Consider the following 17,697-nt stretch of genomic DNA (forward strand, 5'->3'; position numbering starts at 1 on the left):
TATTACATATAGTTTATATTTACTATAATGTGTATATATTATAGTAAATACATATTTGTATACATATTATAGTAAATAAATGTAAATTTATATACATATACATACTGCATATGTACTATTTATATACATATACATTTATAGTATACTTTATACACATGCACACATTATGTATAATGTATATATATGTATATGATATCTATTTCTTATAAATGTATATATTACTATAAAATATCTATTTGTGTTAACTGTGTGTAACCATATGTATCAGTTCAGTTCAGTCCAGTTCGTGTCCGACTTTGTCGTGTCCGACTCTTTGCGACCCCATGAATCACAAACCAAGGCCTCCCTGGCCATCACCAACTCCAGGAGTTCACTCAATCTCCTATCCATCGAGTTGGTGATGCCATCCAGCCATCTCATCCTCTGTAGTCCCCTTCTCCTCCTGCCCTAATCCCTTCCAGCATCAGAATCTTTTCCAATTAGTCAACTCTTTGCATGAGGTGACCAAAGTATTGGAGCTTCAGCTTCATCATTAGTCATTCCAATGAAAACCCAAGACGGATCTCCTTCAGAATGGACTGGTTGGATCTCCTTGCAGCCCAAGGGACTCTCAAGAGTCTTCTCCAACACCACAGTTCAAAAGCATTAATACTTAGGTACTCAGCTTTCTTCACAGTCCAACTCTCACATCCATACATGATTACTGGAGAAAACATAGCATTGAGTAGACAGACCTTTGATGACAAAGTAATGTCTCAGCTTTTCAGTATGCTATCTAGGTTGGTCATAACTTTCCTTCCAAGGAGTAAGTGTCTTTTCATTTCATGGCTGCAGTCACCATCTGCAGTGATTTTGAAGCCCCACAAAATAAAGTCTGACACTGTTTCTATTGTTTCCCGATCTATCTGCCATGAACTGATGGGACCAGATGCCATGATCTTAGTTTTCCAAACGTTGAGCTTTAAGCCAAATTTTTCACTCTCCTCTTTCACTTTCATCAAGAGGCTTTTGAGTTCCTCTTCACTTTCTGCCATAAGGGTGGTGTCATCTGCATAACTGAGGTTTTTGATATTTCTCCTGGCAATCGTAATTCCAGCTTGTGCTTTTTCCAGCCCAGCTTTTTTCATGATGTACTTACTCTGCATATAAGTTAAATAAGCAGGGTGACAATATACAGCCTTGATGTACTCCTTTTCCTATTTGGAACCAGTCTGTTGTTCCATGTCCAGTTTTAACTGTGGCTTCCTGACATGCATATAGGTTTCTCAAGAGGCAGGTCAGGTGGTCTGGTATTCCCATCTATTTCAGAATTTTCCACAGTTTATTGTGATGCACACAGTCAAAGGCTTTGGCATAGTCAATAAAGCAGAAATAGATGTTTTTCTGGAACTCTCTTGCTTTTGTGATGAACCAGCAGATGTTGGCAATTTGATCTCTGGTTCCTCTGCCTTCTCTAAAACCAGCTTGAACATCTGGAAGTTCATGGTTCACATAGCATTACTTCACTAGAGTGTGAGATGAGTGCAATTGTGTGGTAGTTTGAGCATTCTTTGGTATTGTCTTTCTTTGGGATTAGAATGAAAACCGACCTTTTCCAGTCCTGTGGCCACTGCCGAGTGTTCCTAATTTGCTGGCATACTGAGTGCAGCAAGTTCACACCATCATCTTTCAGGATTTGAAAGAGCTCAACTGGAATTCCATCACCTCTACTAGCTTTGTTTGTAGTGATGCTTTCTAAGGCCCACTTGACTTCACATTCCAGGATGTCTGGCTCTAGGTGAGTGATCACACCATCGTGATTGTCTGGGTCGTGAAGCTCTTTTATACAGTCTTTCTGTGTATACTTGCCGTCTCTTCTTAATATCTTCTGCGTTTGTTAGGTCCATACCATTTGTCCTTTATTGAGCCCATCTTTGCATGAAATGTTCCCTTGGTATCTCTAATTTTCTTGAAGAGATCTCTAGTCTTTCTCATTCTGTTGTTTTCCTCTATTTCTTTGTATTAATCACTGAGGAAGACTTTCTTATCTCTCCTTGCTATTCTTTGGAACTCTGCATTCAAATGCTTATATCTTTCCTTTTCTCCTTTGCTTTTCACTTCTCTTCTTTTCACAGCTATTTCTAAGGTCTCCTCAGACATTTTGCTTTTTTGCATTTTTTTTCCATGGAGATGGTCTTGATCCCTGTCTCTTCTACAATGTCATGAACCTCCATCCATAGTTCATCAGGTACTCTTTCTATCAGATCTAGTCCCTTATATCTATTTCTCACTTCCACTGTATAATCATAAGGGATTTGATTTAGGTCATACCTGTATGGTCTAGTGGTTTTCCTTACCTTCTTCAGTTTCAGTCTGAATTTGGCAATGAGGAGTTCATGATCTGAGCCACAATCAGCTCCCGGTCTTGTTTTTTCTGACTATATAGAGCTTCTCCATCTTTGGCTGCAAAGAATATAATCAATCTGATTTTGGTGTTGACCATTTGGTGATGTCCATGTGTAGAGTCTTGTGTTGTTGAAAGTTGGTGCTTGCTATGACCAGTGCGTTCTTTTGGCAAAACTCTATTAGCCTTTGCCCTGCTTCATTCTGAATTCCAAGGTCAAATTTGCTGTTACTCCAGGTGTTCCTTGACTTCCTACTTTTGAATTCCAGTCCCCTATAATGACCAAGGTAAAAGAAACCCAAGTAAGACGGTACGTGTTATGAGACGGCGTCAGAGCACAGACACACTGAATCCATAATCACAGAAAACTAGCCAGTCTGATCACACAGACCACAGCCTTGTCTAACTGAATGAAACTAAGCCATGCTGTGTGGGGCCACCCATGATGGGAGTGTCATGGTGGAGAGGTCTGACAGAATGTGCTCCACTGGAGAAGGGAATGGCATACCGCTTCAGTTTTCTTGCTTTGAGAACCCCATGAACAGCATGAAAATGCAAAATGATAGGATACTGAAAGGGGAACTCCCTGGGTCAGTAGGTGTCCAATATCCTACTGGAGATCAGTGGAGAAATAACTCCAGAAAGAGTGAAGGGATGGAGTCAAAGCAAAAACAATACCCAGTTGTGGATGTGAATGGTGATAGAAGCAAGTTCTGATGCTATAAAGAGCAATACTGCATAGGAACCTGGACTGTTAGGTCCATGAATCAAGGCAAATTTGTTGTGGTCAAAGAGGAGATGGCAAGAATGAACATCGACATTCTAGGAATCAGTGAACTAAAATGGACTGGAATGGGTGAATTTAACTCAGATGACCATTATATCTACCAGTCTGGGCAAGAATCCCTTAGAATAATTGGAATAGCCATCATGGTCAACAAAAGAGTTTCAAATGCAGTATTTGGATGCAATCTCAAAAACGACAGAATGATCTCTGTTAGTTTCCAAGGCAAATCATTCAATATCATGGTAATCCAAGCTATGCCCCAACAAGTAATGTTGAAGAAGCTGAAGTTGAATGGTTCTATGAAGACCTGCTGCTGCTGCTGCTGCTGCTGCTAAATCGCTTCAGTCGTGTCCGACTCTGTGCGACCCCATAGATGGCAGCCCACCAGACTTTCCCGCCCCCAGGATTCTCCAGGCAAGAACACTGGAGTGAGTTATGAAGGCACACAAGACCTTTAGAACTAATACCCAACTATATGTATATGTACATATATGTGTTTATTCTATATATATTTATAATTTTCTACAATATTCTAGAAATATCCATGTATCTTTTGTATAGCTTTATCACAAAGATTTATATCTAATTGTATAATTCATATATTCATCACAGATTTATAATTGATATGATCCTCTGTAAGCAAATGTAGAAAAAGTGGCTAGATCATAAGATGTTCTAAGCAATTTAATTTACATGTATCTTAATGCACAAATGAAGATGCATGAACTAGGTTTCTATGGACTGTGTGATGCTCTTTAAGTAGGCTTTCTTATTGGTTTATTTCTTTGATGAGATGTCCTGATATATTTTTGGGCCTCCCAGGTGGCTGAGTATAAAGAATCTACCTGCAATGCAGGAGATGGAGGTCAATCCTTGAGATACCCTGAGAAAAGCATGGCATCCTACCCCAGTGTTATTGCCTGGATAATCCTATGGACAGAGGGGCCTGGTGGACTACAGTCCATGGGGTCACAAAGAATCAGACAGGATTAAAGCATCTGGTATACTGGAGTCCAGGAATTTTACACAGCTTTTCAGCATAATCTTATATGGTTTGTTATTTGGCAATTCTGCCTATAAAGCTATTTCATTTTGTGGGTATTCCCCTTGAAAACCTTTCTCAGTTTTGCCATTTCTACCACTCACATATGCAGATATATCACATAATTTGTTCCAATCTCATTCTTTTTGATCACACAAATTTAATTATCCAACTCAAGACAAATAACAATTATTACTGTAATTATACATGTTCTCACAGTATTATACTTATGTTTTAATATTGTACTGCTATATGTGAAATGCAGAAACACTGAACCATGTTGGAACATTTCCCAGCCTTAATAATATAATCCCAAAATGTATAATATTCTTTGTAAGAACCTAAAATACTACATTTTAAAAAATAAATTTTTGTATTACATTCTGGTGGCATTATGTTTTATCTAAAAATGTCTTTATTTCACTTTATTCTCTTTTATACCATTTTACAAGCTTATACTACATTTATAGTTATTAAAAAAATATTGGTTATATTCCCTGTGCTGTACAGTACATCCTTGCAAACCTATCTAGGGCTTCCCAGGTGGTGAAATGGTAAAGAATACACTTGTCAATGCAGGAGATGCAAAAAGAAGAACAGGTTAGATCCCTGGGCCAGGAAGACCCCCTGGAGCCAGAAATGGCAACCCACTCCATTATTCTTGCCTGGAAAATTTCATGGACAGAGGAGGCTGGCTTGGTCTCAAAAATCAGTGAAGACAGTGACTTCAGCCATGAAATTAAAAGACCCTTGCTCCTTGGAAGGAAAGCTATGACAAACCTAGACAGCATATTAAGAAGCACAGACATCATTTTGCCAATAAACGTCCCTCTGGTCAAAGCTATGGTTCTTCCAGTAGTCATGTATGGATGTAAGAGTTGGACCACAAAGAAGGCTGAGTAACAAGGAATTGATGCTTTTGAACTGTGGCACTGGAAATGACTCTCCAAAGTCCCTTGGGCAGCAAGGAGATCAAACCAGTCAATCCTAAAGGAAGTCAACCCTGAATATTCATTGGAAGGATTGATGCTGAAGCTGAAGCTCCAATACATTGGCCAAATGATGCACAGAGCCAACTCACTGGAAAAGACCCTAATGTTGGGAAAGACTGAAATCAGGAAATGAAGGGGAAGACAGAGGATGAGATGGCTGGATGGCATCATCAACTCACTGAACATGAGTTTGAGCAAACTCCGGGAGACAGTAAAGGATAGGGAGGCTTGGTGTGCTGCAGTCCATGGGGTCAAAAGAGACAGGAACTGGCAACTGAAGAACAACAGCAAATCATGTTGATTGTCTCCTCTTCTTTTTGGAAGCTGATCTTAAAAATCCACCTGGCCTTGTTTATGTTCTAGAGCATTTGAGTAGATTCTTTGCTGTTGTTTTTTTTGGTAGGGTATTTCTACAGAATTTAAAATTGATTGCTGCAGGAGACTCAAGACATTCAGAGTTTATATTATATATACATGTGCGGTGGTAGTTTAGTCGCTAAGTCATGTCCAACTCTTGTGACCCCATGGACAATAGCCCTCTAGGTTCTTCTGTCCAGGGGATTCTCTAGACAATAATATTGGAGGGGGTTGCCATTTCCTTCTCCAAGGGATCTTCCCAACCCAGGAATAGAACCCGGGTATCCTGCATTGCAGGCACATTCTTTACTGACTGAGCTACATGTATGCATAACTTCTAAAATCACATTGTAGCTATTTCTTTAGAAAGTTTGCATGTTTTGCTTTACTTGCTTTTATCCTGATTGTTCTTCACTGAACTTTATGAATCTCTGTTGCTGTTGTTCAGTCACCCAGTCATGGCCAACTCTTTGAGATCTCATGACTGCAGCATGTCAGGCCTTCCTGTCCCTCACCATCTCCTGAAGTTTGTCCAGGTTCATGTCCATTGCATCAGTGATGCCATCCAGCCATCTCATCCTCTGATGTCCTCTTCTTCTTCTGCCCACAATCTTCCCCATCATCATGGACTTTTCTAATGAGTCAGTTGTTCCATTCAGATGACCAAAACATGGAGCTTCAGCATCATTCCTTCCAATGGCTATTCAGGATTGATTTCCCTTAACATTGTCTGGTTTTCTCTCCTTACTGTCCAAGGGACTCCCAAGAGTCTTCTCCAGCACCACAGTTTGAAGGCATCAAGTCTCCAGTGCTCTGCCTTATTTACAGTTCAGTTCTCACAACCATAAGTGACCACTGGGATGACCATAGCCTTGACTATATGGATATTTGTCAGCAGAGTAATATCTCTTCTTTTCAACACACTGTCTAGGTTTGTCACAGCTTTCCTGCCAAGAAGCAGATGTCTTCAGATTTAATGGCTGCAGTCACCATACAGTGATTTTAGAACCAAAGAAGAGGAAATCTGTCACTATTTCCACATTGTCCCCGTTTATTTGCCATAAAGTAAGAAAATCACAATGGTGTGGTCACTCACCTAGAGCCAGACATCCAGAAATGTGAAGTCAAGTGGGCTTTAGAATGCATCACTATGAACAAAGCTAGTGGAGATGATGGAATTCCAGTTGAGTTACTTCAAATCCTGAAAGATGATGCTGTGAACGTGCTGCACTCAATAGGCCAGCAAATTTGGGACACTCAGCAGTGGCCACAGGACTGGAAAATATCAGTTTTCATTCCAGTCCCACAGAAAGGCAATGCCAAAGAAAGCTCAACCACACAATTGCACTCATCTCACACACTAGTAAAGTAATGCTCAAATTTCTCCAAGCGAGGCTTCAGCAATACGTGAACCATAAACTTGCAGATGTTCAAGCTGGGTTAAGAAAATGCAGAGGAACCAGAGATCAAATAGCCAACAACCGCTGGATCATGGAAAAAGTAAGAGAGTTCCAGAAAACCCTCTATTTCTGCTTTACTGACTACGCCAAAGCTTTGGACTGTGTTGATCACAATAAACTGAAAAATTATGGAAGAGATGGGAATACCAGACCACATGACCTGCCTCTTGAGAAACCCATATGCAGGTCAGGAAGCAACAGTTAGAACTGGACATGGAACAACAGACTGGTTCCAAATAGGAAAAGGAGTACGTACGTCAAGGCTGTATATTGTCACCCTGCTTATTTAACTTATATGAAGAGTACATCATGAGAAACGCTGGCCTGGAAGAAGCACAAGCTGGAATCAAGATTGCAAGGAGAAATATCAATAACCTCAGATATGCAGATGACACCACCCTTATGGCAGAAAGTGAAGAGGAACTAAAAAGCCTCTTGATGAAAGTGAAAGAGGAGAGTGAAAAATTTGGCTTAAAGCTCAACATTCAGAAAACAAAGATCATGGCATCTGGTCCCATTACTTCATGGGAAATGGATGGGGAAACAGCGGAAACAGTGTCAGATTTTATATTTTGCGGCTCCAGAATCACTGCAGATGGTGATTGCAGCCATGAAATTAAAAGACGCTTACTCCTTGAAAGAAAAGTTATGACCAATCTAGATAGCATATTGAAAAGCAAAGACATTACTTTGTCAACAAAGGTCTGTCTAGTCAAGGCTATGGTTTTTCCAGTGGTCATGTATGGATGTGAAAGTTGGACTGTGAAGAAAGCTGAGCGGCAAAGAATTGATGCTTTTGAATTGCGGTGTTGGAGAAGACTCTTGAGAGTCCCTTGGACTGCAAGGAGATTCAACCTGTTCATTCTAAAGGAGATCAGCCCTGGGATTTCTTTGGAAGAAATGGTGCTAAAGCTGTTACTCAGGTACTTTGGCCACCTCATGCAAAGAGTTGACTCATTGGAAAAGACTCTGATGTTGGGAGGGATTGGGGGCAGGAGGAAATGGGGACTACTGAGGATGAGATGGCTGGATGGCATTATTGACTCGACAAGCATGAATCTAAATAAACTCTGGGAGCTAATGATGGGCAGGGAGGCCTGGCGTGCTGCTATTCATGGGGTCACAAATAGTTGGACACAACTGAGCGACTGAACTGAACTGAACTGAATGGAGTCAGATGCCATGATCTTTTTTTAAAATATTTTTCATATAATTTTTTAATATTTAGTTTTAAGTCATCTCTTTCACTCTCCTCCTTCACTCTCATCAATATGTTCTTTAGTTCCTCTTTGCTCTCTGCTATTAGGAGTGGTATTATCTGCATATCTGAGGTTGTTGATGTTTCTCCCACCTATCTTGATTCCAGCTTGCAACTCATCCTGTCTGGCATTTCTCATAATGTGCTTAGCACATAGGTTAAATAAGCAGGTTAACAGCTAAGAGCCCTGTTGTACTCCTTTCTTAATCTTGAACGAATCAATTGTTCCATACAGGGCTCTAACTGTTGCTTCTTGACCCACATACAGGTTTCTCAGGAGACAGGTAAGATGGTCTGGTATTCCCATTCCTTTAAGAGCTTTTGACAGTTTATTATGAACCACACAGTCAAAGACTTTGGCATTGTCAATGAAACAGAGGTAAATGTTTTTCTGGAATCCCCTAGGTTTCTCCATGATCCCTTGAATGTTGACAATATGATCTCTGGTTCCTCTTCCTTTTCTAAACTCAGCTCAGACATCTGGAAGTTCTTGGTTCACATAATGCTGAAGCCTAGCATGCAAGATTTTTAAGCATGACCTTAGAGGCTTGGGAGATGAATGCAACTGTCTGATGATTAGCACATTGTTTAGTACTAACCTTCTTGGGAATTGGGATGAAGACTGACTTTTTCCAATCCTTTGACCACTGCTGAGTCTTCCAAGCTTGCTGAAATATTGAATGCAATGCCTTGAAAGCATCATCCTTTATGGTTTTGAATATATCTAGTAGAATTCTGTCACAGCCACTAGCTTTATTAACAGCAGTGCTTCTTAAGGTCCATTTACTTCACTTTCCAGAATGTCTGGCTTTGGGTGGCTGACCACCCCATGGTAGAGATATGGTTTATTTGGATCTTTTTTTGTACAATTCTTCCATGTATTCTTTTCAGCTTTTCTAGATCACTTCAACAACTACTAGCTCTCTACTGTTTATGGCCTTTATTATGCCCATCTTTGGGCAGAATGGGCTTCCCTTGTGGCCTAGCTGGTAAAGAATCTGCCTGCAATCTGGGAGACCTGGGTCCAATCTCTGGGTTGGGAAGATCCCCTGGAGAAGGAAACAGCTACCCACTCTAGTATTCTGGCCTGGAGAATTCCATGAACTGTGTAGTCCATGGGATTGCAAAATGTTGGGCATGATCAACTGAGCAACTTTCCCTCCCTCTTGGGCAGAATGTTCCCTTGATATCTCCAATTTTCCTGAAGAGATATCTAGTCTTTCCCCTTCCGTTGTTTTCTTCTAGTTTTATACACTGTTCATTGAAGAAGGCTTTCTTGTACCTCTGTGCTGTTCTTTGGAAATCTTCATTTAGTTGGATATATCTTTCCCTTTCTCCCTTGCTTTTTCCTTCTCTTCTCTCTTTAGGTATTTGTAAGTTCTCCTCAAATTACAACTTTGCCTTCTCATTTTCTTTTTAGGGGGGTTGGTTTTATTCTCTGCTTTCTATACAATATTATGGATTTCTGTCGATAGTTCTTCAGGCACACCTTTCACAAGTTCTAATCCCTTGAATCTAATCCCTTCATGGACCATTTCCCTGTCATGGCAAATGGGCTTGCATAACTCAATAAAGCTGTGAGCCATGCCATGTAGGGCCACCCAAGATAGACAGGTCATAGTGGAGAGTTCTGACAAAACATGATCCACTGGAGGAGGGAATGACAACATTTCCATTCTGGGGTGTATACTGGTACACCTCAGTATACTTGCCATGAGAACCTCAAGAACTATGAATATCTAAATTTATGTTATTATTATCATTAGGTTTATTTGGTGTCTTAAGATTTAAACATTGATCAGGTAGCTTGTATGTGCATCATATTTTTTTCTTTCTGAAAAATGCAAATGACCCCACTTAGACCAATGTTATCTCAGAAATATGTGGTTTTAATAAGAAATATTCAAATTATTTTGTTGATGAGTAATGGTTTTTATAAAATTTTAAATTAGGGATAAAATAATACCTGTGAGGTAACAATGGAAAACATAATTGCTCTTTTAGAGATGTAGAAATGGAATTGAAAGGTTTAATAATTGTTTTCAATTCACAGAGCTGGGCTTCCCTTGTGGCTCATCTGGTAAAGAATCTGTCCACAATGCTGGAGACCTGGGTTTGATCCTTGGGTTGGGAAAATCCCATGGAGAAGGGAAAGACTATACATTCCGGTATTCTGGCCTGGGGAATTCCATGAATTTTATAGTCCATGGGATACCAAAGAGTTGTGGACATGAGTGAACGACTTTCATTTTCACTTTTCACAGAGCTCAGAAAAATGGAGACAGTACTGAAACTCAAACAAAGTGTATTTAATTTACTCCTTTCTCCCACAATACTTTCAGATTCAAAACTATTTCTAAGTCATCTTTTTTAATTATAAATCTAAAACTTTAAAAACATATAGATCAAGCAGATATAATGCCACAAGTCATAGTTTTATTGCAAATATCACTGGATTCTTACAGGGAATTCCATATCTACCCCTTGTTAAACACACAGCTTTAAATCACCCAACAGGCATGATTCACCAGATTTGAGCTTAAAATATCACAAAACAGCTCTTCTAAAAATTATTATGGATTAGGAAACAAGTTCTGAGGAGGACATGTGGCCAAATGTATGTGTAGACTCACTCATTATTTTATAATCACACTATTATAAAATAGACTGCTGTTCTGGGAAGACAGAGTAGATGACTATCGCTTATTGCTTCCAATAAATACAACTAAAAACCATGAATATTACATATAAACAAATAGAAGACTATGCAAGATGGAGTATTGCTTCTCATGTCTTAGATGTAGAACTGAAGAAGCTGGATATCTAGAAAAGTAATAGGTAAAGTTTAGTGCAGTTCAGTTCAGCTAAGTTGCTCAGTCATGTCCAACTTTTTGAGACCCCATGAATTGCAACACGCCAGGACTCCCTGTCCATCACCAACTCCCAGAGTTCACTCAGACTCACGTTCATTGAGTCAGTGATGCCATCCAGCCATCTGATCCTCTGTAGTCCCCTTCTCCCCCAGCCCCCAATCCTTTCCAGCATCAGTGTCTTTTCCAATGAGTCAACTCTTCGCATGAGGTGGCCAAAGTATTGGAGTTTCAGCTTTAGCATCATTCCTTCCAAAGAAATCCCAGGGCTGATCTCCTTCAGGATGGACTGGTTGGATCTCCTTGCAGTGCAAGGGACTCTCAAGAGTCTTCTCCAACACCACAATTCAAAAGCATTAATTCTTGGGCACTCAGCCTTTTTCACAGTCCAACTCTCACATCCATACATGACCAATGGAAAAACCATAGCCTTGACTAGACGGACCTTTGATGGCAAAGTCAAGTCTCTGGTTTTGAATATGCTATCTAGGCTGGCCATAATTTTCCTTGCAAGGAGTAAGCATCTTTTCATTTCATGGCTGCAATTACCATATGCAGTGATTTTGGAGCCCAAAAAGGTAAAGTCTGACACTGTTTTCAATGTTTCCCCTCTATTTCCCATGAAGTGATGTGACCAGATGCCGTGATCTTCGTTTTCTGAATGTTAAGCTTTAAGCCAACTTTTTCACTCTCCACTTTCATTTTCATCGAGAGACTTTTTAGTTCCTCTTCACTTTCTGCCATAAGGGTGGTGTCATCTGCTTATCTGAGATTATTGATATTTCTCCTGACAGTCTTGACTCTGGCTTATGCTTCTTCCAGCCCAGGATTTCCCATGATGTACTCTGCATATTAGTTAAATAAGCAGGGTGACAATATGCAGCCTTGAGGTAATAATTTTCCTATTTGGAACCAGTCTGTTGTTCCATGTCTAGTTCTAACTGTTGCTTCCTGACCTGCATATAGGTTTCTCAAGAAGCAGGTCAGGTGGTCTGGTATTCCCATCTCTTTCAGAATTTTCCACAGTTTATTGTGATCCACACAGTCAAAGGCTTCAGCATAGTCAGTAAAGCAGAAATAGAGGGTTTTCTGGAACTCTCTTGCTTTTGTGATGATCCAGCAAATGTTGGCAATTTGATCTCGGGTTCCTCTGCCTTTTTTAAAACCAGCTTGAACATCTGGAAGTTCATGGTTCACATAGTGCTGAAGCCTGATTGCAGAATTTTGAGCATTACTTTACTAGTATGTGATTTGAGTGCAATTGTGTGATAGTATGAGCATTCTTTGTCATTGCCTTTCTTTGGGATTGGAATGAAAACTGACCTTTTCCAGTCCTGTGGCCACTGCTGAGTGTTCTAAATTTGCTGGCATACTGAGTGCAGCAAGTTCACACCATCATCTTTCAGAACTTGAAATAGCTCAACTGGAATTCTGTCACCTCCACTAGTTTTGTTTGTAGTGATGCTTTCTAAGGCCCACTTGACTTCACATTCCAGGATGTCTGGCTCTAGGTGAGTGATCACACCATCATGATTGTCTGGGTCGTGAAGCTCTTTTATACAGTTTTCTGTGTATACTTGCCATCTCTTCTTAATAACTTCTGAGTTTGTTAGGTCCATACCATTTGTCCTTTATCGAGCCCATCTTTGCATGAAATGTTCCCTTGGTATCTCTAATTTTCTTGAAGAGATCTCTAGTCTTTCTCATTCTGTTGTTTTCCTCTATTTCTTTGCATTAATCACTGAGGAAGGCTTTCTTATCTCTCCTTGCTATTCTTTGGAACTCTGCGTTCAGATGCTTATAACTTTCCTTTTCTCCTTTGCTTTTCACTTCCGTTCTTTTCACAGCTATTTGTAAGGCTGCCCCAGATAGCCATTTTGCTTTTTTGCATTTCTTTTCCATGAGGATGGTCTTGATACCTGTCTCCTCTACAATGTTAGGAACCTCCATCAGGCACTCTATCAGATCTAGGCTCTTAAATCTATTTCTCACTTCCACTGTATAATCATAAGGGATTTGATTTAGGTCATACCTGAATGGTCTAGTGGTTTTCCCTACTTTCTTCAATTTGAGTCTGAATTTGGCCATAATGAGTTCATGATCTTAGCCACAGTCAGCTCTCGGTCTTGTTTTTGCTGACTGTATAGAGCTTCTCCATCTTTGGCTGCAAAGAATATAATCAATCTGATTTTGGTGTTGACCATCTGGTGATGTCCATGTGTAGAGTCTTCTCTTGTGTTATTGGAAGTGGGTGTTTGCTATGACTAGTGCGTTCTCTTGGCAAAATTCTATTAGCCTTTGCCCTGCTTCATTCTGAATTCCAAGGCCAAATTTGCTTGTTATCCCAGATATTTCTTGACTTCCTAGTTTTTCATTCCAGTTCCCTATAATGAAAAGGACATCTCTTTTTGGGGTGTTAGTTCTAAAATGTCTCGTAGGTCATCATAGAACCATTCGATTTCAGCTTCTTCAGTGTTACTGATTGGGGCATAGGCTTGCCTTACCATAATATTGAATGGTTTGCCTTGGAAACTAACAGAGATCATTCTGTCATTTTTGAGATGGCATCCAAGGACTGCATTTTAGATTCTTTTGTTGACGATGATGGCTACTCCATTAGTTCTAAAGGATTACTGCAGACACTAGTAGATATATTGGTCATCTGATTGCTGGGAAACATGTCAATAACCTCAGATATGCAGATGACACCACCCTTATGGCAGAAAGTGAAGAGGAATTTAAAAACCTCTTGATGAAAGTGAAAGAGGAGAGTGAAAAAGTTGGCTTAAAGCTCAACATTCAGAAAACAAAGATCATGGCATCTGGTCCCATTACTTCATGTGAAATAGATGGGAAAACTGTGGGAAAAGTGTCAGACTTTATTTTGTTGGGCTCCAGCATCACTGCAGATGGTGACTGTAGCCATGAAATGAAAAGACATTTACTCCTTGGAAAGAAAGTTATGACCAACCTATATATCATATTCAAAAGCAGAGACATTATTTTACCAACAAACGTCTGTCTAGTCAAGGCTATGGTTTTTCCAGTGGTCATGTATGGATGTGAAAGCTGGACTATGAAGAAAGTTGAGTGCCTAAAAATTGATGCTTTTGAACTGTAGTGTTGGAGAATACTTTTGAGGGTCCCTTGGACTGCAACAAGATCTTCTAAAGCAGATCAGCCCTGGGATTTCTTTGGAATGAATGATGCTAAAGCTAAAACTCCAGTAATTTGCCACCTCATGTGAAGAGTTGACTCAGTGGAAAAGGCTCTTATGGTTGGAGGGATTGGGAGCAGGAGGAGAAGGGGACAACAGAGGATGAGATGGCTGGATGGCATCACCAACTCAACGGACATGAGTTTGAGTGAACTCTGGGAGTTGGTGATGGACAAGGAGGCCTAGTGTTCTGTGATTCATGGGGTTGCAAATAGTCAGACACTACTGAGCTACTGTACTGAAATGAACTGAAGTTAGTTAAATTTACCCATCCAGTCCATTTTAATTTGTTGAGTCCTAGAATGTCAACATTCATTCTTGCCATCTCCTGTTTCACCACTTCCAATTTGCCTTGATTCATTTACTTAACATTCCAGGTTCCTATGCAATATTGCTCTTTACAGTATCAGATTTTGCCTCTATCACCAGTCACTTCCACAGCTGGGTATTGTTTTTGCTTTGGCTCCATCCCTTCATTCTTTCTGGAGTTATTTCTCCACTGATCTCCAGTAGTATATTGGGCACCTATTGACCTGCAGAGTTCCTCTTTCAATATCCTATCATTTTGCCTTTTCATACTGTTCATGAGGTTCTCACAGCCAGCATACTGAAGTGGTTTGCCATTCCCTTCTCCAGTGGACCACAATCTGTCAGACCTCTCCACCATGACCCACCCTTCTTGGTTGTCCCCACGTGGCATGGCTTAGTTTCATTGAGTTAGACAAGGTTGTGCATCCAAATAGTAAGAACAAAGAACAAAAAAGATAGTACGCTCTGTTAAAGATCCATAATCAGCCTAATAGATGTAAATCTTTTAGAATGTACCCACTCTATTTCAGTCAAAACTGGTGCCATCGCTACTCATTCCAGCTAAGGTCAAGTGAGAGACATTCTTACAGCCTCATAAGAACCTGTTATGGTGATGTAAGTGCTTCCCTGATGGCTCAGAGCATAAAGTGTCTGCCTGCAATTCTGGAGACCTGGGTTCCATCCCTGCATTGGGAAGATCCCCTCGAGAAGCTAATAGCAACCCACTCCAGTACTCTTGCCTAGAAAATCCCATGGACAGAGGAGCCTGGTAGGCTACAGTCCATGGAGTCACAAAGAGTTGGACATGACCAGCAGACCTTCTAGGACACAGAAGCAGAAGGGCAGCTTGAGACCCAGCTACAGGAAGCTGAATAGAACTTCATATCAGAGCTGGCAGCATTGGCCTGGGTACCTCTTGCTGAAAGCAAACTATTTTCCAATAAGTGTGGGCTGTCACAGAAACTCCTGAGGACCAAAAGGAAGAAGTCAGCACCCCAAGAGAGAGGGGAAACTGGGGGTCCCAAGAACAATGACCCTGCCTCAGGTGGCCCCATCAGCATCGCTCAGCAGCCAAAGGCTGAGCCAGCAAGAAAGTGAAGTTGGTGATGGTGAAAATTCCAAGAAGATGCTAAAGAGAAGAAGCAATTTGTAGCTTAAGGCTACTTGGGACAGGCCCTGAAGATCCGGGCATTCTCTGAATCCCGCCCCCAGGCAGTGAGGGAGAATCGACCAACCCAGGGATATGATGGGGGTCTCCGTTCTGCCCACCGGCTTGTGCGGGGCTGGAGAATGGATAGCAAAGTCCCAGAAAATGCCTAAAAGAATATGGCTGACCCTACCGCCTGTGAAAATGACAAGTTCCCAGTGTTGGGAACACAACTTTTCAAGCTTTATGTCTCCTTGGCTTTGAAACACAGCTCTGTTCCTAGGGGAGCCCTTCTTCGTGAACCTCTGTAACCTTCCATTCTGCCAAGTCCTGATGCCACCCAGGCCTGCCTCGCTGAGGCTAGGCGGTCTCAATCCAGCCTGGGAGCCCTATACTCTCCAGCCTACTCACAGAGTTTTTCCACTGGTGAAGAGTCACCATAGGTTGCTGGTGTTTTCTGGGTCCAAGGGCTTTTCTCCTCCATCCTCATCACCCCCACTTTCTCTGTCCATGCACCATGACCACTGGCCAACCCGAATTCTCATCAGGACCCCTTCCCTTCTTTGGGCTCAGTCGGTGGCTCTTGCCTGATCTCCATGAGGAGATCTGAGTCTCAGGTCCCATGACATAAATCACGGAACCCCTGGGCTGTAGGCCCGTCCTCACCCGCTCCAGGGACTCAAGGACCCATAGAGGCATAATGATACCTGCAGCAGTGTCTTCTGTTAAAGACATTTAAAGCGCTAGATAGAAGGCCCTGACCTAGAGTAGGAAATGGCAACCCACTCTGTATTCTTTCCTGGAAAAAATCCCATGGACAGAGGAGCCTGGCAGGCTAGAGTCCATGGGGTCACCAAAGAGTCGCATACGACTGAGTGACTGACCACACATGGTGATGTAAAAGAAACAAGGTAAATAGAGGAAATATTTATCCCCACAGGCAAGTGACAAGGTATTCTTTTCTCCCAGGGTCAGTGAAAAATATATAGCTTGCCTGCAATTCCACTTCCACCCAGTAGTAACAAGGTGCTTCTCCCTACACTGAGGAGGTGTCAGAGCAGGCATAATGGAAAAAGGCAGGGCTTTCACCATAGCCCAGCAGTAAAATACTCTTGCCATTTTGTCTTCCACAGAATTCCAGTCCAACCCCACTCAAGTCAAAAAGACAGATAGTCTGCCTGGTTTTCTCCACTCTGGATCATGAATTAGAAACATTCTCCAGGAGGTAAGTAGCAATCATACAGCTTACCTTTATTCTTTCTCATCATTTAGAGACATTCTCCTGCTGTCCAGTTTCTTAAGTTCCATTATTTCATTTGTTCCATATTGTTTTTTACCTGTTTTATGAGAAAGATAGATCCATTTCCTGTAACTCCATTTTCACTAGAAGCTGAAACTCACATTTATTTTTAATCTGTGTATTTATTTATTTCTAAGTTTCTTGTCAACAGATTATAGTTGTGTCTTGATTTATATCATATCTCACAATCTGTGCCTTTAACTGTAAAGTTCAGAAAAGTATTATTTAATGTAATAGTCCTTAGATTTATGGTTTTTAATCTATCTTGCTATTTGGTTTCTATCATTCCCATCTCTTTTTGTGGGTTTTTTTCCCTTCTTTTCTCGACTTCTATAGAATTTTTGGAATGATTTCATCTTCACTATTTGTGTATTATTTATGCATATTTTAAAAAAATTTAAATATATTGCTAGGTTTTATAATATATTTAACTTATTAAAGTCTATTTTTAAAATATCAATTGATATATAGTGAAAGAATCTTACAGTGGGACATTTTTATATTCCCTTCCATCCTTTGTGCTATCCTTGTCTTATATATCATATCCATATATATTATAAACCTCACAATACATT

The 17,697-nt window shown here is 40.7% G+C and overlaps 1 long non-coding RNA gene across 1 annotated transcript in view; it reads left to right on the plus strand.

Moving 5' to 3' along the window:
* LOC138442913 (uncharacterized) overlaps positions 1 to 16,972 on the plus strand; it is a 168,496-nt gene extending 151,524 nt beyond the window's left edge. The window contains exon 4 of the long non-coding RNA XR_011257932.2: positions 16,956 to 16,972. This is a non-coding gene — a long non-coding RNA (uncharacterized lncRNA). The remainder of the gene's footprint in view (positions 1 to 16,955) is intronic.
* The last annotated feature ends 725 nt before the right edge of the window (positions 16,973 to 17,697 follow it).

Source organism: Ovis canadensis, chromosome 6, assembly GCF_042477335.2.
Source record: "Ovis canadensis isolate MfBH-ARS-UI-01 breed Bighorn chromosome 6, ARS-UI_OviCan_v2, whole genome shotgun sequence".
In the NCBI taxonomy this organism is placed as follows: Eukaryota; Metazoa; Chordata; class Mammalia; order Artiodactyla; family Bovidae; genus Ovis; species Ovis canadensis.